The sequence below is a fragment of the Drosophila tropicalis genome, unplaced genomic scaffold (assembly GCF_018151085.1).
Source record: "Drosophila tropicalis isolate 14030-0801.00 unplaced genomic scaffold, ASM1815108v1 contig_4, whole genome shotgun sequence".
Lineage (NCBI taxonomy): Eukaryota > Metazoa > Arthropoda > Insecta > Diptera > Drosophilidae > Drosophila > Drosophila tropicalis.
In genome coordinates, this window is record NW_027172862.1 from 1748187 (window position 1) to 1772132 (window position 23946).

General features: G+C 35.0%; 1 protein-coding gene across 1 annotated transcript in view; it reads left to right on the forward strand.

Annotated features, from left to right (window-relative positions):
* The window catches only part of AstA-R1 (allatostatin A receptor 1), a 98807-nt gene that overhangs the window by 15465 nt on the left and 59396 nt on the right, over positions 1-23946 (forward strand). Inside the window, exon 2 of the mRNA XM_068285127.1 lies at positions 19465-19500. The gene's annotated coding sequence lies outside the window, so the exon portion shown is untranslated. The remainder of the gene's footprint in view (positions 1-19464; positions 19501-23946) is intronic.

A 23946-nucleotide genomic window follows, 5' to 3' on the forward strand; every position in this document is an offset into this window, starting at 1 on the left:
TTTGTCCTTGTTGTCCTTCATCAAGTCAATCACATCGCAACAACAACGGCAACAACAACTTTTCCAGATATTTCTAATGTGCTTTTGGCATTTTTAATTAATTTTCCAAGGGGCTTATGAACTTTAAATATTTTACTTTGGCTAAACAAATTTACAACAAGCAATTTCAGTCAGGTATTATGTATGTATATAGACATACATCAAATCATTAACCAAATATTAGTCATTGTGTTAGAATGATACATACATACACATTTCTGTAATATTTAAGCCTTCATCAATTGTTGAATAAATCTCATACTCAGAAATTTATTTACATTTCTCTAGCTTTTTGTCTCACTGCGCCTCTAGTCCACATCAAGGAATCCCCTGTGATAAACAACATAATCTTTGGGGAAAATATTCACAATTCAATGTAAATGAAATCATAACCCAAATAGATTGACATCCCAACGCCCAGACAATCAACGTTTATCAAAACCATTTCCTATCTGTACTTACTAATTAAAGTAAGTAGTCCAAGAGCTAGATATTTAACTAGTCCAAGGGGGTTGTGGTGGGGTGTGAGTTGTGTGAGAGTATGGGACAGACCATTCTGATATGGTGGCACATATTAAAATGCTGTCACTCAATAAACAAAAGATACAAATGGAAAATATGCAAAAATAATGCTTAGAATAAAACACTCTCATATGGTAAAAGACATGGGACATTTCGAGCACATTCCATCGATACCCAAGCAAATAAGAAATATTTATATATACAACATATAAATAAATGTGTGTGTATGAGTGTGTAAGTGTGTGTGTGTGTATATACCTATGTATATTTATATAAAACAACAGAAACAAAATGTAAACAAATCACAATAAATAACAAATACTTAAAATGGCTAGAAAATTTTTGCAATTATATTGACAGAAAAATGGCAGAGGCAAACAACAAAAAGAAAAACACAAACAAGCAAAAAAGAAAGAAACAAAAAATATGTATGTACGTTGAAAAGTTTTTACTTTCTTCTTGGCATCTTGCATAAATTTTAAATCTGTGAGAAAAGTTCGTTTCTAGCCTACTTATGTATTTGTTAACGCCCAGACGAAGGCGGTTGGACGCTTTATATACTCTATACCAATATGCCAGGAAGTAAATGGATGTATTAAGCTAAGCCAAGGCCAAATGAGGAAGAGTAGGGGGTCAACAAATCAACAACAGCAAAATATGGAACAATTCAAAGAGTCAGCAAGGAGGTTAAGAGACAGAATCAAAGAGATTCTACAGGATTGCCATAAGTTCAATTTGCCTCTTGCTAAAGGGTATTGTCAAGTCGTTGTCTATAACCTAATATCAAGAGTTTCATATATGTTATATATGTGCGAGTGTGTATATATATTTTTTGTTTTTGTGTGTGTGTATGAGTGTGCGTGTGCGTGTCGCTTAATTCAATACGCATAAACAATAATTTATGCATTTTTATTGAAGTTTGTGTTGGCCATGTTACAGCACTCACTTGCACACACACACACATAGAAGTCGCGGATGTTGCTTAAGGGAAATTGGTTTCATATTAATCTTAGATGAGCATCGGGCTATACATACATTAGGTATATATACATACATATATGAACATATATGTAGGTATGTAAAAAAAAATGAAGATTCGAATTGAATTAAAATTATGTTTATGGAATGAATTAGGAAGAAGTCGGCAAACAGTGCATGTTTTATTCACTTTGATGCATTACGAATAATGCTGTGATTAAAATTTTTAAATTATGTTATTTCGTTTAGAGTGGTGAATACAATTATTAGTCTCTTACTCGAGATGAAAATACTTTACTTACTTGTTAGTCGTTTTGGTTTTGGGATGGTTTTGTCTTGAAAAGTGTTTGACTCGTCTTGGATTTTTGCATTGTTCTTGTATTTCAAATACAACTCCATAAAGGGCCTGGTCAAACTAGTTTAATGACCCTTCAAATGTGGACAATGGCCTTATCAAAAATGCTGAGAGATCTCCATTTGCCAAGTTAATGGATAGTTGGCCGAAATTGTTTGACAGGCGGCGGCCAAATCCAGTCATAAAACTAGAAATTCGATCGACTAAACAAGCGTTGACAACGAGTTGTGGAGAAGTGGGAGAAAATTGAATATGGAAAGGGTATAGAGAGACAATGTCATGGTCAATGGCTCATCGTAAATCCCTCAAAGAGCCAGCCCAGCCCAGCCCAGCCCAGCCCAGTCAGTCAGTCGGGCAGCCAGTTGATTAATTCTCAATTTTATTTGGCATTTTTATGAGCAACTGCAGCAGCAGTAACCTGCGATTTTGTTTGCTTTGGTTTCTTTGGTTTTTCGGGTTAAAGATTGGTTGTTGGCGGATTTTGGATGGTGGCGCGGTTAGAATAAGGATTAGAGAGCAGGGTAAGGGGGGGGGATATGGGAGTGTGGGCTTAGCCTATCGAATTGCCACATGCATAAAGATGGAAGAGAGAGAGAGAAAGAGAAGCATGAACAAGAAACGATATTTTATTTCACCATTAATCGTAAAAATTGCTCATTTTATTGCTTTGAAAGTGTTTCATTCACTCTCTTTCTCTCTCTCTCTAGCGCTCTTTGTCTCCATTTCTGTCTTTGTATATCTGGCTGCCAGTCACCAGACTTTGAGCTTTGACTGAACCGTGTGGTAAAGGGCACCGCAAGGCACAACACGATGTGGCACGGTGGGCACGGTGGGGCAAGATGAGGCAATGTGGTTTCAAAGGGCAAAAAGCGGCATCAAGCGGAGCGAAGCGTGAAACGGTTACACAAAGCAAACATTGCCAGGTGGCGAAGAGGTTTTTTGTTCCCTTTTTTTCTTAGCTTGGCTTTTTTTTCCCATTTTTTTTTTTTGCCTTTGTTACCGAATGTTGTGCATAAATCGTTGTTGTTTTGTGTCCTTGTAGGCATACATTCATATGTACGACTGTGTTTGAGTTATACGCATATGTGTGTATGCATATTTATAGGCTTTCGACTTTGAGTGATGAGTAACGCACAGACACACACATACACACCACATACAAGGGAAAAGTATGAGAATCCTGCAGACACGACCAGATGAGGTGATTGAAATTCTATTTATTTTTTCGGCTATTGCGGACATCTGGTGAATAGATACCGCTTAATGCATATGAGACTTGGGATTGCTGATACTATCAACTTATAAGGGAAACCATTATACTATATAGAGATGCTCTATTTGCATACGTTAAAGGCTGGAAGGGCGAAATCCTTGAGAAATTCATTTATTCCCTTTATATGGTCGTCAAGTGAAGTCATCAATTTCACCATAACACACTTCCGATTGAATTCCTTAGCAAACAATCTCCATTTGGCTGAAAAAGTTAAAGATAGAAAATGGTTTCCTTCACTGAGACACTTTTAATAACCGATTGACCTTAAGGAATTCCAAAATACATTAAAATATATATATGTAGGTATATAAAATAGTTTTCATCGAACTCTCTGCGCAATTGCTTTGAGTGAAAAGTTTTTTATAATTAAATTTGTTTTTAACTTATAGCAAAACATTTTGCCAACTTTTTTTTTTGCTTTTAGGTGTCAAACAATTTGATATTAAACTGAGTAAGTTATCCAGAATGAAATATTTCGAAATTTAAATTGAACTATTTAATTGATAGGGCAAACAATTGTTTAAACATTCAAATCAAATTTTCGTTTTGAATTCCTTGTATTGTACATAAATAGATGCAGATGGATATAAGACTAAGGATACAAAATCTGTGTACCAGGATACAAAGTTTATCTTTCCCCTCCCTTCCCATTTCAACAACGACGAGTACAACTTCATTGAGGGGCAATAGAGTAATATTTACAATTCTAAAAACATAAACAACTTTAGTATGAAGCGCAGCGAGTCATCGACTCTCAGATACCCTGCAGAGCATTAGAATTTTCTCATTATTGTTATTTTGAACCCTTTATCCATATGATTGATGTCTTTGTTTGATTTGCTTATACTTTTTCTAGTCCAGTCGCATATGCCTGTTTGCTGTTTATGGTCTTATAGGGTATCAAAAGGCAAACACAGCTGCAAAACACCAAATTTTTTCCTGTTCCTGTGCTTCTACATTGTTTTTTGTGTTTTTTTTTTTTTTGCTGTGAACTAAGAAAACAGAGCCATCCCCATGCGACCTTCTAAAAACGCGAATGAACCTAAACAAATTTGAGTCTAAGGTTTTCCATGGAAATTGTGAAACACCATAGACACCCCGTCAAATGCAAGCCGTTTGGGTGGGTTTGGCGGGTGGGGGGTGGGTCTAAAAACTGTGGTGCCTAGAACGTTTGCTACTTTGCCGCCACATTTATTACTCATTTACAGACATTTTGCTCTCGTCCTTGTGCCTACATGGGACCAAGGGGCCCAAGGGAAGGGACGCGAGTGGAGGAAAGTGAATGTAAAGTAGGAGCGAGGAAATCCACCTTTTGTTATTTGCTTTGGACTACAAAATGAGCAGCTACAAAAAAGTTTCAAATCTTTGAATGAATTTAATATGCACAAAGTATGAAAAATATTTTACCATTTTTTTTTGGGTGTGCTACAAGGAGTTGGGGAAGGCACAGGATAGAGCCAACCATCATCGTCATTACATCATCATCATCATCATCATCGTCGGCGTCATTTCAGCAGCCTTCAATGTCGACGTATATGATTTCTGGATTATGTTTATTAATATGTTGATATAATAACTTTTCACTCCGCCCGCACAATTTCCTGCTGCCAGCTGCTGTGTGGCGTCGTCCTGACGCCAGCCACAAAATGCGAAAAGGGTTTCCACTTCTCCAACTCTCCCACTCTCCCACTCTCTCTTCTTTTATTTTTAAAATTCTCTCCTTTTCGTTTTAAAGGTAACGAGCAAAGTCATTATTTTTGGGTGTTTAGCCATGATTTTCGTGATTGCAAACATATTAAATGAAACTTAACTTTCTTAAACTAAAAACGAGGAAAAAATATAAAGAAATTGGTAGAATGCAGATTAATAGATTAGTAGATTAATATATTCCCATTAGTTGTTAGTTCAATTATAGTATAACGATTCATTTCCACAATGCTCAAATGTATTAAATCAAGTATACGACACGTGGTAAGAAATCATTGCTATTGAACCATTTTATACGTCTGTCTAATCACTGTAAGGTCAAGCTAAGTGCAAAATAGTCAATTAGATTAATTTTGATTTATTTATTGATGCAGCTTTATTATTTTTCATATTGGCTTAATAGACTTTTAGTTATCCTTTTATCTATATCAGTTTTTGTATGCTCTTTTCTAGTCAGTTTCACAACAGTTATGTGACCTTGAAAATAATTGGGCAAATGTCCTGCAGGACAGCCTAAATCCTTATTGAAAAACTTTTATCTGGCTTCGCTTTAGGATTTCATTTTGTCTTTGGTCAAACGGGCGAGGACTTATCGATTCTGTTGAGCATAGTTGCAAATTGATTTTCAATTTTTCGCATATTTTCAGTTTCTTGAATGGTAAACCATATTTTTGAGGTTTTAAACCCTAAAGCCAAGCCCGATGCCAAAAGGTTAACTCGCTGTTAACCACTTTTTTTGCCCCAACCCCATGACATTTGCTCTGAGGCAATTCGTTGATGGGAGTTGGAGCTAGGTGAGTAAGTAAAGCAAATTCCAATTTTTCTCCTCTTTTTTTTTTTTTTTGGTGGGAGAGGGAGGGGTGTTTTTTTTTTTTTTTTTTTTGTCTGTTCAACCGATTTTGCGTTTCGCAAAATGGTTTTGAGTTTGATGGCCAGAAACCCCATTTCGGAAGATGGCTTTTTCACATTTTGGCCTTTGGCGAAATTTCTAGTTGATCAAAATGCAGTTTTGATTGCAATTCGTTCGGCAATCGGAAAACGCTTAATAGGAAAACTGTTAAGTGCTTGAAAACTTTCATGATTTTGATTGAAAATTTTGCTCAAGTCTTTTCTAATTTCGTCTGCTGCCAAATGGCACTTGAAGCACATTCCTTGAATAGAATTTCGAAGCTTAATTAACAATGGCACTTAACCCAAAATAACACCTTGAACAGGTTCTTGAAATATTTAGCACTCGAATTCCAAGAGAATTCAGTTACTTATCTCACCTCGCCCCAAATTTCCCGCCCACCCTCAACACTGGCAAGCTATCATAAGTGGTACTCGATGACAGCTTATCCTTTCGATGATTTGTACACGGTAATCGGCTTAGCAAATTAAGCAACATAATTTGACGGTTTTATAGACATTCGGCATTTCGCATTTGAGTAACTTGGCAATATATACCTATAAAAATGTTGATCGACAACAAAATACCCTTTACTTCTATTGAATTGTTACAAACATATTCCAAATGCATAGCATTGAGGGAAACGTTTTTCTTTAAAAAATTTCAAAAATCCCAAAATTGTAGGGTATTAGTTATGTAAGTGCTTGAGTTGCTTTTAATTTTTTTCCATTGACTGTCCTCAAAAAAAAAAAAACATCTTTTACTCTATTGCTTTGCCTCTTTCTGTCTATGCTGTCTGATTTAGTGTTTTCCTATGCGGCAAAGCGGCTTTTATATATGTGTGTGTGTGTGTGTCTGTGTCTGTGTGTGTCTTTTTTATTCTGGCAGTTCATTTGGGCTGCTCTTTGAATTCATTTTATACCCTATAATTGTTCATTGAGAGAATGTAAGGCAACAATAAAAATACTAATCGATCAAAGAGAACTAAAACAATTGAAACAATTTTATAGAATTAAGATTGAAAAATTCAATTAATTGTTTAAGTATTTAGATAATTATATATAAATATAATGTTTAGTATGGAATAGTCGAGGTAGTTATGCGTTTTATTCAATTCTTTTGTGGTTTAAAGTTTTTTGTTTTATTTTAATTGACTTTGTTTCACTCGATATGAAATAGTCGTTCTCTTCTTACCACTTGCTTCCCAATTCTTGTTTGCCTAAGTAGCTTTTACCCTCTGAACAAAACAACAAAAAAAAAAATAAATAAATAAAAGAATAAATGCCAGGGATGCCTTCATGGCATCGTTTTGTAGGCGATGTTGTTGCTGTTGCCTAATGTGCTTGTATTTACTTAAACGCACAAACGACTTTCATGGTCCTGCTCCCAGAGCTACATATCTCTCTCACTCTCACTCTCGCTTTCTCTGGGAGCATGGTTCTGCTCGTGGTCCAACAGACCCTGGTTCACATTAGTGTCCACTTTACTCTTAGCCTCGGACGCTTATTCTGTCTCTGGCTGATGAGCAGCAAATTGAATTTTATTGACTTGATTCTACGTCGAGTGACCTACGTTTCATTTACTGACCATTTTGTTGTTTGCATCCCGCCTGCTCTATCTATCTAACTTGTTCTATGTGTGTGTGTGTGTGTGTACACAATAAATTGATTTCTGATTATCATTGCATAATAAAATGACTAAATCCGCGACGCATCCTAACAAAAAAAAAAAGAAGAAAAACAGCAAAGAAAACCGAACGGTGGAGAGTAGAAAAACAGAAACAAGAAAAAAAAAAAGCTCAAGAGCTGATGTAGGCGACCTTAGACAGAAGTTTTAATGAAGCGTATTAAAATTTAATTAAATAACAATTTGCACAAATGTAAATAAACATGGCGCTGCTTATGCAAAGCAGGACCAAGTCTTTAGGTCTCCCTCTCATGGCTATAGCCATCGACAACGCCATCGACATCGCCATAGCCATAGCCATCGTCTTCACCTCATCCATGAGGAGCTCCTTGCCAACGCCCAGTGCGGCGAACTTTGGTCATTAAATTAAGTGCACAAGACTTTTGTGGGGGGTGAGTGAGACGATAAGACGGCGGAGGTGGAGTAGAGGAGACACGGCAGCCAGACGACGTCTAAGACAGTTGCTGGAGGAACAGCTCCAGGAAGAGCAGGGCAATGATGATGCGCCTTTTGTGGTTAGGAGGTATGATTGAATAATTTGCCACAATCAATTTACAAAAATTTTCGATCATCTGAAGGTTGAAACTTTTGTAAACAGCAAGGATAACACATTGGCTTGGCAACAACAGGATATGAATAGCACTCTGAAAATATCGAATTATATAAAAGTTTAAATTTCATAAGTTGTAAAGTGGTATATTAATAAATTCAACTGTCATGACAACCCTCGCATTTGGTTTGCCCGTTTCACCGCTTAATGTGATTTTTAATTTCGCATACACACACCTACACACACACACACACACACATTGTGACACACATGCCACATCAGAAGTCGCAGCTTCAAAGGGTCTCTCTCACTCTCTCTCTCTCTCTCTCTCGTTCTCATTTGGTCTCTCTTCTTCCATCATGCACGCATCACTCATACGCAACGTTGAACGTGTCGCATTTTTTTTCTCGTGCAGGTAAAGTCTTAATTGAATTTGCCTTACGGTTTTCTTTTTTTTTTTTTTTTTTGAGTTACACACACGTTGGCTGGGCAACAAACGAATACATACATCTACACACATACATACATATACATATGTATATGTACATAACACATGCACAAGACAAAATGTAATAAATGTTTATATTTAATTTTCTTTGGCTTTTGCTATTTTGCTCAAATATTTGTCAAACGAAAAGCAAAAACCCCGAAAAGCAAAAGATAAAAAAAAATATAAAAAATTACCAAGCATAAACGAAATAAAAAGCACACTTTTTTTTTTTTTTTTTTTTGTTAAGAATGTCATAAAAATGCAAAAAGGTATAAAATAAAAATATATATACAGAACACTAAGCCGCTTTTGTGGTCACTTGGTGTGGGGTCATTTTTCTTTCATCAGAGATATATACATATAAATTATTTCTATATGCGTATATATATATATTTAAATTTTTTATGATCCTATCATCGTTTTCTTTTTTCTTTCCCATATATCTTATCAGTTATTTGCAGTTTATTTACCTACTAAAATTTGAACAATTTTTTTTTTTTTGCCAACTAAACACAAAATATTCAATTAATTTTTTAAGACTTGCTTGAGAGTCTTTTTGTTTTGTCAAGTGTATAATGTAATATTGTATATATAATTTGTGATTTCAACTAAAAATAGCCATCAACAGCAACAGCAACAACAGCAGAAAGTGAAAGTGAAATTACTTGTTACATTTTATTGATTGCTCTTAATTTAATTGAAGTTCGAATTCTGATAACAGAGAGTGGGCGTTCTTTTTATACCCTTGCAAAAAGGGTATATTAATTTTGGTCAGAAGTGTGCAACGCATAGAACGAAGCATCTCCGACCATACAAAGTATATATATTCTTGATCAGCACGACGAGACGAGTTCAACTAGCCATGTCCGTCCGTCCGTCCGTCCGTCCGTCCGTCTGGATCAACGCAAACTCCTCCTAGACCGTAAGAGCTACAGAGCTGAAATTTTGCACGTAGGCTTGTATATACTGCAGGCGTTGTATATCTCGGATTCAGCCGGATCGGACCACTATATCATATAGCTCCCATACAAACGGCCAAGTCACAAACAGTGACTTTCTCAATAACTTCGTTATTTTCTTAGCTATTGTCGTGAAACTTAATATTAGAGAGTTTACTACGCCTATAAGCAACTATGCCAAATTTGATCAAGATCGGGTGACTATATCATATAGCTCCCATAGGAACGATTGGTCGAAAACAGTGACTTTTGTAAATAACTTCGTTACTTTTAACGCGATTGCTTTTAAATTAAACATTTCTTAATTTAATATATATGTTAATGACTGTGCCGAATTTGATAAAGATCGGGTGACTATATCATATAGCTCCCATAGGAACGATCGGTGGAAAACAGTGACTTTGATCAATATCTTCGTTATTTCCTATGATTGTAGGCCTTTCTTTCTCAAGCTTAAGCCTTTTTAGATAAAACGTTCTTCCACATTGATGGCTAATAGGTAAGGATAGAGTTACCAAAAAAGTTGCAAGGGTATACAAACTTTGACGCGGTCGAAGTTAGCCCCGGCCCTCTGGTTTTTATTGTTTGGGCTTCCTCTTTTTGATACCCTTTTGAGAAACATGGAATAAAAGTATTGTATAAACTTATATGGCAACATTGAGTTCAAAAACCTTAAAAACCAAAAGATATTTTGTTATTGTTTGATTTCTTTGATCTTAAATTAGACTTAAGCAAGATGTGATTAGTTGGATACTAAAGTTCTTATTAACTTATAACTTAGTTCATAAACTTATTTTGACCAAACCAAATTCATAAACCTGGAAACTATTGTTAATATGACGCACAGTAAGGGATTAAGACAGCGCGGGGTTAAAATATAAATGACAATTGAAGAAGACAAGAATAGAAGACTATTTTCCTCTTTAAAGTTACTAGAAAGTCATTTGATTCTTGATTATAGTCAAGAGATATGCAATTCCAAGTTAGAATACTTACTCTTCATTTCCAGGACATTTCCCATAATACGCTTGGTTGTTTTTTAAACGTTGATATCGGCATGAAAAGTTCTTAAAATTTAAATTTAAATTTAATCGTAGTGGGATGCCATTTATTCATAATGCCACCCCCGATCTGGTCCATGTTGTCGCTAATTTTAGCAAACTGACTTGGCTTTAGATGCCAAATTGAAATGTGCAACTTTCTGACTTGGCTTAATTGCATTTTCATGTTTTTTCATCCATCCTCTTTGGCTGAGTGTGCCGAGTGTGCCCTGTCGTAGTTATTGTTTTTCACTGCACTTTTTGCTTTGCTCCCTTCTTTGTTTTCATTTTGTTTTGCAATGCGTTTCTTTTTTTTAGACAATACTAATGGCAACTTAATTTTCCAATTTACACGCTAAAAGTGTTTCAAGTTGCATTCCAAATTGTTAGTTGTATTCAATTTGCCAGATTTTCGTGAACCAAGAACAATACGTTTGCCAATTAGGGCCAAGTGTGATGCAGAGCTAGAGAGAGGAATTGAAAGCGAAGCGTGTGGTTAAATGAAATGAAAATGCTAATTTATTTTAATTCACGGCAACACACACACACATACAAAAACACACAAACACACTTGCAGTTTGCGCTCATGTATGTATGAACGTGACGACTTCCGGTTGTACCCAACAAACCACAGCGGGGCTGCTGGCCACCATTTGCATTTTGCTACGCACGCAAACTCTCGACTCTCGACTTAACGCAAGTTTACGGAGTCGGGGCGACTCGACCCGACTCGATTCATGGCAGAAAATTTATTGTTTCTAGTTTATTTTTTGTAATTTCAGGTCCTTATGGTCCTTGTAAAGTCCTTGCTCTTAAGTTGCTTCAGTTTAGTCGAAAACTCATCCCGGCTCAAGACGAAATTGCGCGCACTTAAATAAATTTATGAAAAATATGCAAAGTGCAGCCAATTGCGTCAAACAGGGAGCATGAAGTAAAAGTGTGGGTCGAATGGGGGGTGAGGGGGTGGAGGGCTGGGGGAATATGACAGTGAACAAGTCGACAAAAGTGGCCGATTAACTGGTGGTAAGAAAGCATATATACATATATATATATGCACATATAATAAAGCGGAATTAGAAAACCAAAGTGATTTCATTTATGCTTATCATGCGAGCGCATGGTGGCATAATTTCATCAATTACTCTAGCTATATTAGCTAACATAAATTGCTAAAACTATCATTATAGAGCAGCAAACATACTTATATGTATATGTATGTATGTGTGTATGGCATATTAAAAAGTAATGGGCATGTTTTGCAATGAGTTTTTGATCCATGTTCTCATGTCGCTGATTCCAAAAGTTACCTTAGTTATTTTGTTTACGTCTCATTGTCATTGCATAGAGCACACACTTAAATTTGTAACGAAAAACATCTACTAACACATAGTACAAACCCGACTTTTTCAGTTCCATATACAGTTGTATCAATAACGTTTTTCTTTCAAAAGTTATTTGCACTCAAAGTCAAGCAAAAATTTGCAATAAACAGAAGGAAATTCATTCTGTTCCGAACACTGGTTTTCAGCAGCGTTTTTCTCGCCAGTGTTGGAAAGATTTGAAAAAGCAATTATGCAGAAATGTGCACTGATGTTTTATCTATAAAGTGGCATCAAAACATTTCGATTTCATCAATTTTTTAAAAGTGACTCAAGTTGACGTTTGAAAAGGTATAAAATTGGGCTTTTTTATGCTCTCCCAAATAGACTGCATTCTAGAGACAACCATCTTTAGCTTAATGACTTCTTGATCATTACGACTAAACAAATTCATATAATCTTGTCTGTTGTTCATATTCCTTTTAGAATTTAGATCATTAAAGTTTTCATATCATTAAAGTTTTCATTTCAATTCAGCAGAATCAGCTCCTTTAGCTGACGTGTTCTATAACTAAATATTTATTGGTTTAATAGAAATAGAAATAGCAAGATAAAATAAGTTTGAGCATCATTAGAAGATTGCTTTCTAGCTGTTGAGTGTTAGACGATGTGTATTATTGACTTACTAAATCAAAGTTGTCAAGCATTGTTTCCGTTTTGTAATCCTTCGGTCTATGTTGGACACGTGATAGTTGACATTCGCCTCCTACACTTTACACAATTTGCTTGGCCACAAGTAAACGAAACGTTTAACACGTTTCTTTTTCGCTGCTGTTTCAGTGCACTTAAGCTGATGCCTGAGCATACTATTTTAATTAGCTGCTGTCACTCAACAACAAGGAGAGTGAAGGGAATTGTTAATGGGAAGCATGGCTTGAGCTGGGATGGGTTTCGAGTGGGTTGGTTGTTGTTGCCGTTGCTGTTGGTGATGTTGTTGATGACGACAGCGACAGCAAAGGCAAAAGCTACAAAAACAAGAGCAGCAGTGGCAACACCAGCGGCAGCTATAGAGATGGTGGTAAAAAACAAAAAAAAAAAAGTGTCACTGTCGTCGTCGTCATCGTCTGATGTCTCTTCTGCGTCTGCCATGTCTCGACCTGGTCTTCGGGTCTGTGTTTAGCATGTTGACTGCAAAAACCAGCTGCTTGCATTAAAAGTTGGCCTGGACAAGTGACACAAACACACACACACACACACACACTTGTAAAGAAAGAGAGAGAGAGAGAGAGAGAGAGAGGGGGGAAAAAGTAGAAAAGCACTCAGCGCTTCAGGTTCGAGCATCTAACGCTTAAAAGCATGCTATAGTTTTTTTTGTTATCTTGTTTTGCTGCTACTCATTTCGCTTTTAATACACTAACCGAAGGGGGTTACACACACACACACACACACACACCCAGAGAGAGACTATTCATTTAGTAGCTGATCAAATAAGCATAGCAATATACCTGCACATGGTTCCTAACTAGAAATGAGTTTAGAAACCAAGTTGGCCTTCGTCTTACAAAATTTTGCATGCAACTTAAGAGTGCGTCAGTCAGTCAGTGAGTCAGTCAGTCAGTCAGTATGCCACACTCATTCTCTTTCTCTTTTTGACGGAACGCACGTGTTCGCGTGTGTTGCGTGTTTGTTTGTCGACCGAAACGGGGGGAAAAAGAAAACAAAAGGGAAAACGAAAATATCAAATGGGAAAAACCAAGCAAGAACGAAAACAAAAATTCGTTGCCTATTTTGCGGGGCGTGGGATATTGTCGTTAATTAAATTTATGTGCAAGAGCTTATAAAAACATAATGGATTGTTTTAATTTCCACGGTTTTTATGTGAAAGCTTATGCGAATATTTTTACAGTCAAGCTAATTGCTTTGCCATGGCTAAAATCTAAATATTAAAACTAAACTATTAATAACTTAATCTTCATTAGATTCATTGCAAATCTGTAAACTAAGGAATCTAATGCTGAAACAATTTCTATTAATTCTTGAATTTTAATTAAAAGTTTCTTTTTTTTTTGTCTTTTTAGTAGTTTTTTTTAACTTATCTTCATCGTTGTTGTTGACTATCCTTTTGCTTCTTTTTTTTGTTGTTTCCTCTTCTCTTATCCGTATGGCGTAATGCCTGTTGTGGTGGTAATTAATTTCTGACTTTGTTGTTATTGTTGTTGTTGTTTTTGTCCGTCTAGTCATTTGGTATTCTGCAGAATTCATAAAACAAATGTCCTCAAAATCTAGATAATTCATCATGGGACACAGCTGTAATCGTATTCTACTTTATGCCTAACATACTTACTTAATGTTATTACGTATTTTCATTAATATTACGGCCAACCCAAATGAGCAATGTAGAAGTGGAGCAGGAAGCGGAGAACGGAGAACGGAGAACGGGGTGAAACGGGATTCGGGCTTAAAAACTTTTCCTAATGGTCTATATAGAGTTGTCTTGGCTTTTTCCGAAAACAGAATACAAAAAAAAATACACTTTCACTTCAATATTTTACAACTAATTAGGGATAATTACCAGCCATTACCCAAAAGGATTCTCGTTCTTGGCATGGCGACAAGTTGAAAGTCGTTTGGTTTGGTGCGTTTTGTTCGTTTTGCTGGTTGCGGTTGCTTAATTTGGGACACCTTTTGCTATTGTTGTTGTTCTCTTATCTTACGACTAAGGCCATATAATGAACAATAAGAAGCAGATAGACAGAGACCATGGGAGCAAGCGAGATGGAGACAGATGGGTAATGGTTGGTAGTAAGCGATGACACGCCCTTAAAAGCTTTTGACATTGAGTTTCTGTCACTTGATAGCGCAAATGAAGTGAGAATTAACTACAAAATGAAAGGCAGACAACAACAACAACACACACACAAACACACACACACAGGCAGACTCACACATTTTTCAGTTAATAAACTTTGATGTTAAGTGTAAGTGGCATTCATTTTCAACATTGTTTTTGGAAAATTGACAACAGAAATTCGCAAGGAATTTTATCATAGAATAATAATAATTTAGACAATTTTAGTTGAAAATACTCCTTAAAATTTCTAGACTAATCAATGAGATATTAATTGGGAAAACATTTCTTCAAGTTTTATGCATTTAATGAAACATTTGTATGATTATTCATTCAAGCTCTGTTCCAATATATTTGCCAACAATTTCAATTGCAAAACTCATGTAAATGTATTTCTCTTTATAAGTATTTGGAATTAATTGGAAAAGTTTTGCATTGGCCTAAAAAAAACTGCTCCTTAGGCCATGCAATTATTATTGTTAATATTCCACAATGTTTAGCCTGATATTTTTAGGGCTAACAAGCAGAACTTTAGGTATTTGAAGAGAAACTTTAATGTAGTTTGATTACATTTTGCTTTTAAGCGTTTTTCAACAGAGAGACTTTTCCTTTCTCTCTCTCTCTCTCGCTTTCTCTATTGCGGTGTACTTTCTTTCTTGAAGCTGGAACCGCGCTTAGTCATGGAATCCAATCAGTTTTGGGGCGTGTTGACAAATGGTTTATGGCACGTGCCTATATACATACATACATACATACATATACTTACTTACCACAAACAATAGGTAAGGCGAAGCCTTAAGACTGACAAAAAGCATTTGCCACTTTTGTAGCAAAGTTTTAAATACAATTTCTAACAAGGACACCAAATAACAGGAGCCAAAAAACTTTTTAACTTGCTCATGGCATGGGGCAAAAAATGAAAAATGAGAGTAAAGAATATCCAAAATACAAAAAAATTTACAAAAATATAATTTATATACTCTAGGAAAACAAAAAAAAAACAAGGGGTATATTTATTTTTGTTAAAGGCTTGTATGAGATATCGATCAAGCCATAAACACTTTATAAAAGCTCCAAGAAAAGTCGTTTCAGTTGAGAGTCCTTCTTGCTAGTTTTTTGTTATAAATTATCAAAATCGAATAACTATATATGTACATATATACTTATTGGATCCTTGAAAAATTTACTAGAGCATAACTCCTGTGACTTCATGTTGACCATCTCTTGGCATTTTGTTTGGTTTTTCTATTTTTGTCCCCTGTTTGTTTTCGGTGTTTTCGGTGTTTTCTTGTGTAAATTAAGTTGATAAAGTTGTCTGGTCTTAGGCAAAGTTGCCCTCTAGCGAAATTTTTACAAAAACAAAAGCAAAGGGCATAAATAAATAAGAAAACTGTCAGGTGTCAGAAGCTTGGATCAGGCGTTGAAAAATAAATCCAACCAAGTGACCTGCCATATAGCAGTTGAATAAATTTATCTATTTTGTTGTTGTTTTTGTTTTTGCTTTTTAATTCATATATTTATTTGTTGAAGAAAAAGCGAGAAAAAGAGAAACACCAAAATTGTCGCGACAATGTCTAGTCAAATTGAGGGGAAATGAGCAAAGGGGATGGGGGGATGGGGGGTGGCTTGAGTGGTTCAAGGATGCCATTGACATTTATCAAAAGCAAGCAAAAGTGTAAATCTAAATTTATATTATAAAACTCATTTGTAAAAAGCTGCGCCAAAAATAGACAAATTAGGAACCAACGAAATTCGAATTGCATCAACTTTAAGGAGCCGTCTTAGAGAATACTCTCTAAAAACTTTGCTCTAAAAAAAAAGGGACGAAAAGTCCATAAACCAAAAATAAAATTTCAAATGTTAGTTGTTATTTCAGAAAAGTGAAAGTGAATGAAAGTGTTTGTTGTTCAAGCAGTCAAATTTCTTGTTTCCGTTGTGTGTCTGTCTGAGTTAACTTTTTTTTTTTTTGGTTGTTTGGTTTGTTTACTCAGTACGAAAATTTCTCACATCTTTGTATAGCTTTTTTTTCTCTCTCTCTCTCTCTGTCTGAGTCGCCCACGTATTCAACATAAATATGACGGTAAACAGAGAAAAACATTTCCATTTAGTTTTCCACACACACACACACACACATACAGACACATTGTAATACGCAGTGTTGCCATGTTTTTAATCCACTTGCAGAGGCACTTAAGGCAGATCACTGCCAAACGTAAATGTGCAAACAAAAGTACAAGTTTTCAGCCAACGGGTATGTATTTGGAATACATTTTTCAAGACGGGGCTCAATGTAGGCAAATAAATTCACATGGAGCCTTTAAGTGAAGGGAAAAACGTCTGAAGATGTGTAACTTCTGGTTGGCCATTTCTCTATTTGGCTACGCTCCTGTCTAGTGCGTGGGTGTCAAGAGCTTTTAACTTGTTAAAATTCATAATTCCTCTAACATAGAGAATGGAAAAGGCCATGGAAATACATAAAAAATTCGAGTTAGAGCGTATGAAAGTGTGAAAGAGAGAGAGAGAGAGAGAGAGAGAGAGAGAGGTAAACAAGACAAGGAGAAACTATGCTATAACAGCAACATATCCCATTCAAATTGTTTCTCTATTTTTTTTCCCTTGCAACAGGGACAAATTTGAATCACCTATTAGGATGTCTATGTATACATGCTTGTATGTATGTGTGTGTATAAAGGAACATTAATATTGGTGTTGGCACTATTGTGAGCCAAAGATTACTCAGCATATTTTACACGCACATATGTATGTATGTATGTCTTAGAACTAAAATTCTCATTCAAATTAAGAGAATGCATTAGCTAACTGCAAATTTAGAATTCAAGAATTATAATTGTAGTTAAACTACAGTAGAATCCGGTTATAACGACGCTAAAGCCGTTCTAACCGAAGGCCCCTTGATATAAGTTTGTATTGGAGCCAGCCAATCACTCATCGAACTTTAGTCGCTATAACCGTAAGGACGTTATAAGCGGAGTCGTTATAACCGGATTCTACTGTATAGTGTTTTTATGTTCAATGTAAACACAATCAGTTGGAAATTCTGTAATTAAGTTTAAAATTTCATTACGCTGATGTTTCAATGTCCCAATAAACTTTTATGTGGAAAATAGGTTTCCTTTGTAAGTGATAAGTATTTAAATTATATTGATTATGGCTGGTTCTTTATGGCTTTAAATACTTAGGTTATTCTAATTATTTTACATAAATACATAACTTTCTTATATTGACAATCTTAATTAAAATATATAGTGTGTGAAAATAAAAATACGCTTCAATATTTGGAAAATGGAAGAAGATCAGCAACTTAACAAAACATTGGAGTATATGTTACTCAAAGGTACCTATTACATTTCAAATACTTAAATGAAGGGAAAATTAGAATTGAACCATTTTTAGGTCTTCTTAGGATATTTCAAACCACAGTGTAAACCTGATTATTCAAAGAAGTCGCTAGTATTAGCCTAACATGGTTACAGGAAATAACGATCGTCGCCTCTAAATTTATACCCATGATGAGTTTAAAGAATACAGAATACAAGGCCTTATCAAATTTAATCTCATCTTTGTATGTATGTTTGTAGGTAAATAAGAAACCAATGAAACTATTACAATGATAAGTGTGTGGGTGTGGGTGTGTGTGTGTGGGGTTGAAAGGATATACATACTTACTTATAGTAACAACAATAACAACTCGGGACTCTTACTGACAGCCATCCCCTTTTTTTCATATCCATTCGCTTAGTCCAACATTGTTTTGCCAATAGATTAGACTGCCAGTTTGCTGACTAAGCAGAAAACTTCTAACAACGACACACGTCTAAGATTACATAGAAGACTACATCGCGGTTCTGATCGAAAGCATTGCTCTCTTTTCTCTATGTATTTATATATGGTTAGGTGTATCTGCGGTTCATGATAATAATGATGATGATGATGATGCAGGATGATGATGATGATGATGATGATGACGATGTTGATGGCTTGAAGGGTGCTTTTCTGTAACAAAATGGCGGGTGCGCACGTTCAACGCTTCACTTAATTAAGCGCCTTTTTGTCTGTTGCTGTAAGTTGATAATTGAGGTTTTGCCGGTTTTTGCGGGAGGCAAAAGTTAATGCCTGCTCTGTTTGGCACACAAAAACCAACCCAAATTAGAAAAGTAGTAACAAAAGGGGCCAACGATAAAATGGTTTGGCGGTTGCCAGTTGCCGAAAAGGCACCACCGCCTACAACACACCCCTCCCCTCCCCCTCCGCCCACTAACCTTCAAAAAAAAAAAAAAAAGGACGAGAGGTGAAAATGCGATGCCAAGCCATAGTAAGAAAAGGGCATCGTATAATCAGGCTGAATGAATAAATGAATGACTGAACACAAAAACAAAGAACAAAAAAAGTACGAAAATCAAATCAAACCATTGATAAACTTGGCCTTAACTTAAAAAAAAAGAAAAACTAAGCAAACAAAAACGTAATAAAAATGCAGTCAACGTTGGATAAAGAAAACTCTCACTTGAAGCTAATAAAAGTCATGATGAAAGCTTTCCAACAAAAAGTTTAAATATTTGTATGTTAAAGATATATATTTAAACTAACTTGGTGATTTAGTTGATTAAAGATACTAAATAGGTTTATCCCAGGCAGAATTAATCAAAGATCTTCAATATAGTCTTGACTATTTAAGAATCACTTCTACATATAAGTTCCTACCTTAATGTTTTTTCATCGCTTAAATAGAAAAATTCTTAGTTAAAGTTTTGAATATTTGTAATTCTAATCATCTTATTTCTATTCCAGGCTATTAACAACTACATAGATCTGGCATATAACTTGGTAAGTTCATCTGATAGATACATATATATATATTGTTTGTTGAAGCCTTAATTAGAACACAAATTGTTACATTTAGCTTACTTTAATAAACCGGAGCATAAAGAATGCAATGAATATTTTGCATGGGGGAAAACCCAAACTATAATTGACCTCAACTTAAGGCTGTGAACACACATGCAAACATATGTATTTACCTTTGTATATGTGCACACATTTGGTTTATATATGGACAGGACTGGTCCATAAAAACATAATCCATATAAAGCTTTTAACACACTCACACATATGCGAGTTGCTGTTCATCTTGTTGGCCTCTCCTTTTTTTTTTTTTTTTTTTTTTGGTTAGTTGTGTAACAATGTGGCATGAAGGACCTAAGCTGCTCTTTGGGGGCAAACAAAAAAATTACTTCCACAAGTTTATGTAATTTAATGAAGAAATAATATAAAAATTGAAGCAAATACAACAAAAGTGCATCTAGCAATAAATGTTTTTATTACATTAACAGTAACGAGAGAGAAAAAAAGTATTAAAAAAGTGTTAGAACTTTGAGCTACTCGTTGCATAAGTGTGTATACTCGTTACTTGGCATAATTGATCCGATCGTCATGTTAAGTCTCTCCTCAAAAGCAGAATTAATCTACAAGTTGGATGTATAGATTGACTAAATTCACTAATAAGTTATTAAATAGATTTCAACGTATAAGGTATTCATTATATTTACTCGTTACTTGTGATAATTGGCTAATCGACTCGTTACTCCTCATGACTCCTTCAAAGGGGAAATGATCTACAAGTTGTTGGATGTATTAATTAATTAATTTCACTAATATGTTATTAAGTGGATTAACTTACTTCATACATACCTACATATGTATGTATACACGCTACTCGTTATACTTACTCGTTACTTGGATCAATTGACTAATCCACTCAATTATGCTTGCTCTTATAAGTTAGATTATCAGTGGATTGACTAATTTCATAATCCAACTTAAGATGCCTGCTGAATTCATTCGTTACTTGGGCTTATTAACTAATCGACACAACGAAAATACGATAGAACCCAAGAAAAAAAAGTAGGTTACAACAGGGGAGGGCCCAAAAGGAAACAGGTAAACTATTTATTTAAGAAATTTCGTAATTTTTGGCAGCCACATTCATTCGTTTATTTTGGGGTTTCATATGTGTGACACACACACATATGTACATATGGATATTCATATGTATATGTCTGTATGCTTGTATGTGTGTATTTTTAATCCAATAAAAATGGCCTGAAGTGTGTTGCGACACTTATGTCAGTCCCACTGATTGAACTACGTGTTGATGGCTGTCAGCAGCTGAGAGCACCTGGCAAAGATGTCCTTACCAGACTCCTGGCTGCTGACTGCTGGCTTCTGGCCCTGGACTGTCAATGATAAAAATGCACAGCAAATATTTGCAAGACACTTTAATTTATCCATACTCCTACACACACCCACACACACCAACACACACCACTACACATATGTACAAGTTAAAAAACAAAAAAAAAGTGCCTTGAAACTGTTGACAACTAAATGTATATGTATCTATGTATGTAGTTTATACATACAAATATCGAGTCACATACATAGGTACATATGTTATATAAGTAATTTGGTTTTTTTTTTTTTTCATTTTCGGGGGGTTTTGGTGAAATTTTTTCCATGTATTAATGGGAGGTGTGGCTAAGGGTTTTTCATGCTTCGTGCGCCGTGAAACGAGATACGACACACAGACACACAAACATACTAATCCGCACACACACACACACACACACACACACACACACACACACATGGCCAAGTATGTGGAAAATGAAACAAACTTCGGTACTGAGGCAAACGAACGAGGCCAAAAGTTACTCGAATGGCACCGAAAAAAAGCTGCCATTAAATAACAGGACATAAGGATACATGAGTAGACGGACCTGCGACATTCTGCTGCAGGGGACACACCTTGCTTGTTGCTTGTTTCTTGTCATACAAGCCTCAGACACACACCGACCCACACACACACACACACACACAACAGATGCCGCAGTCGACAGAGGAAAATAAAGAAAATTTGCCAAAAAAAGAGGAAAAATCCCATCAAAAATGTGGGATACGCTTAAAACGAATACTACTACTAATAAACGTAGCGTTTTTATTCCTACCAATTAGTTAGACTTCTTTTATGGCTACATCATCATGTCAAACTAGTCAACTTCTAGATACCCTTAAGTTCCATATACAATGCCTAAGTAAACATTCGATATAGAATAGTCTCACTAAGTCTTCTAATGATTATTTATCAAGATTTTCAACTTAGCTATCGTATGGATACGCTTTTGCCTTTTATATATTAACTATATTTAGAAATTGGTAAACATTTAAGTTCATTAACTTTATGCCTCATGAGTAAACTTATAGAGAATTTTAAAAAACTCATGCCTCCAATGATCCTTCAGACTATTGAACCTTCGCTGAAACTGTCGCCATACTTTTTACCTGCAAAACCATTTTGGATTATCTAGTGGGTAATGGTTGCGATCAGTTGTTTATATAGTGGAAAAATAAAGAAAAAAAACGTGTCTTGTTTTACACTAATCATTTTTAGACAAAGACATTTCTTTGAAAAATTCGTGACAATTGTAATTGAAATATTTGTTATAGACTCGTTTCAATCTGTTGTTATGGCTAAAAACTTGTGACACGTGTTTTCGCTTTAGACTGGACAAACTTAATATGAATAGCAGTTATATTAATGAATTTTGGGTAAACTACATCTCGATCAAATGAATAATACACAAACTCTTCGAGTCAATTTACCAGGTAACCTTTAGAAATCCTTATTTACCATGGTGAAAATGTTGATATCGATGTGTCCATATGTATATGTATGTTGTCTGTTTAATGATTCACTATCTTTTGTGTGATTGGAATCTTCATATCTGGTATTTTAACATAATACGATGGAAGCTTACATGGATGAAGAAATTTTGATCCTGAATCTAAATATTTATGCATTTCTGTCATCTTTGAAGCTGCTGAAGGACACTTTAATTTCAGGATACCCCAAAACAAGCCATTCATTTAGACCAACTGACTTAACTTATAAGTTTACAAAAATATTTCTAAAACAATGAAAATTTAATACCTAGATAATTTACATTTAATAAAGTTATCAACAACAAGAAAGCGTTAAAAGAGTTTTAAAAGATTCATTCTTCCAATGATTATGTTTACCGTTTAATAGTCCACAAGTGTCGATTCTGTAGAAAATTGTTTAAGACAGAAATTTTTCAAATCTTTTAATTATAAAATTAGAATATTTCAAGATTAATTGTGTCATATATGGAAATATTTTGGGCCAGGAATTAAATGTATATATAAAATTATATACTTAGAACTTGATTAAAGCACTTACGCCTTTGGTATTCCATACGGACAAAATGGCCAATAGTTGAAATAGTAATAAAAATCATCTGGATTGCAAAGCCGTTCAATTTCTTCACATAAGTTGTAAGATCAATTGTTTATGTGGAGGAAAAATAAAAAGAAAAAGTCTTGATTTGTTTAACTAAAATATAGTTTGGTTTAATCTAGTCAGGCCGTAAGTCAAGTAGAATGGCAAGTTTTCATTGGATAACTTATTTATGTTGGAATAGTCAAGTAATTCAGTAGATCCAAATTTAACAATAACCGTTGATAGACAACCAAATTGATAAATACCATCATCTTCTTAAAGAAAAGAAAGTTTTTTTTACCTATTAATGTTAATACATATATAGATCAATTTGTTTTTATTCACCCAGTACCTAGTCCAGAAACAAACAACTTTGGATCAAGAGAATGAAGAAGTTTGACTATTGGTATATAAAAATATGCTAAAAGGCAAAAGCCTAGAATAAATATTTTGTTTCGCAAAGACATTTTAATAGTTTACACTAAAAAGAATTGCTTCACACCGAACGTTTATATACAAAAGCATTAGCTTGAAAAATTCGTGACAAATTTAATTGAAATATTTGTTTAAGACTTGGTTTCTATGTTTATGTCAAAAACGTGTGGCTTGATAATGATCCAAAATGATAAGACATTATGGAAATATACTTTACTGTACTTGGCCAATCCGTTGGTGAAGGTCGGCTTGTTGTTGTTTTTTATAAACTTGTAATTCCTAACTGGTTTTAGCACTTGTTGAGCATCAGAGATTGTTTCGGGAAGAAACCTGAGACATTGTCTTCAACACTGCAAACTGTCAAAACTGAAACTGGAGTTTTGGAACGGATGGTCACCCCATATAACAATCTGTTGATTATATTCTAAGATGACAAAAATTAATAATTCAGTACTTTGGATTCGCCACAAGCGGAGTATTACTGTATATGTACCTACTTAAACCAAACTACATATACTTGCTATTGACTCTTTCTCTCT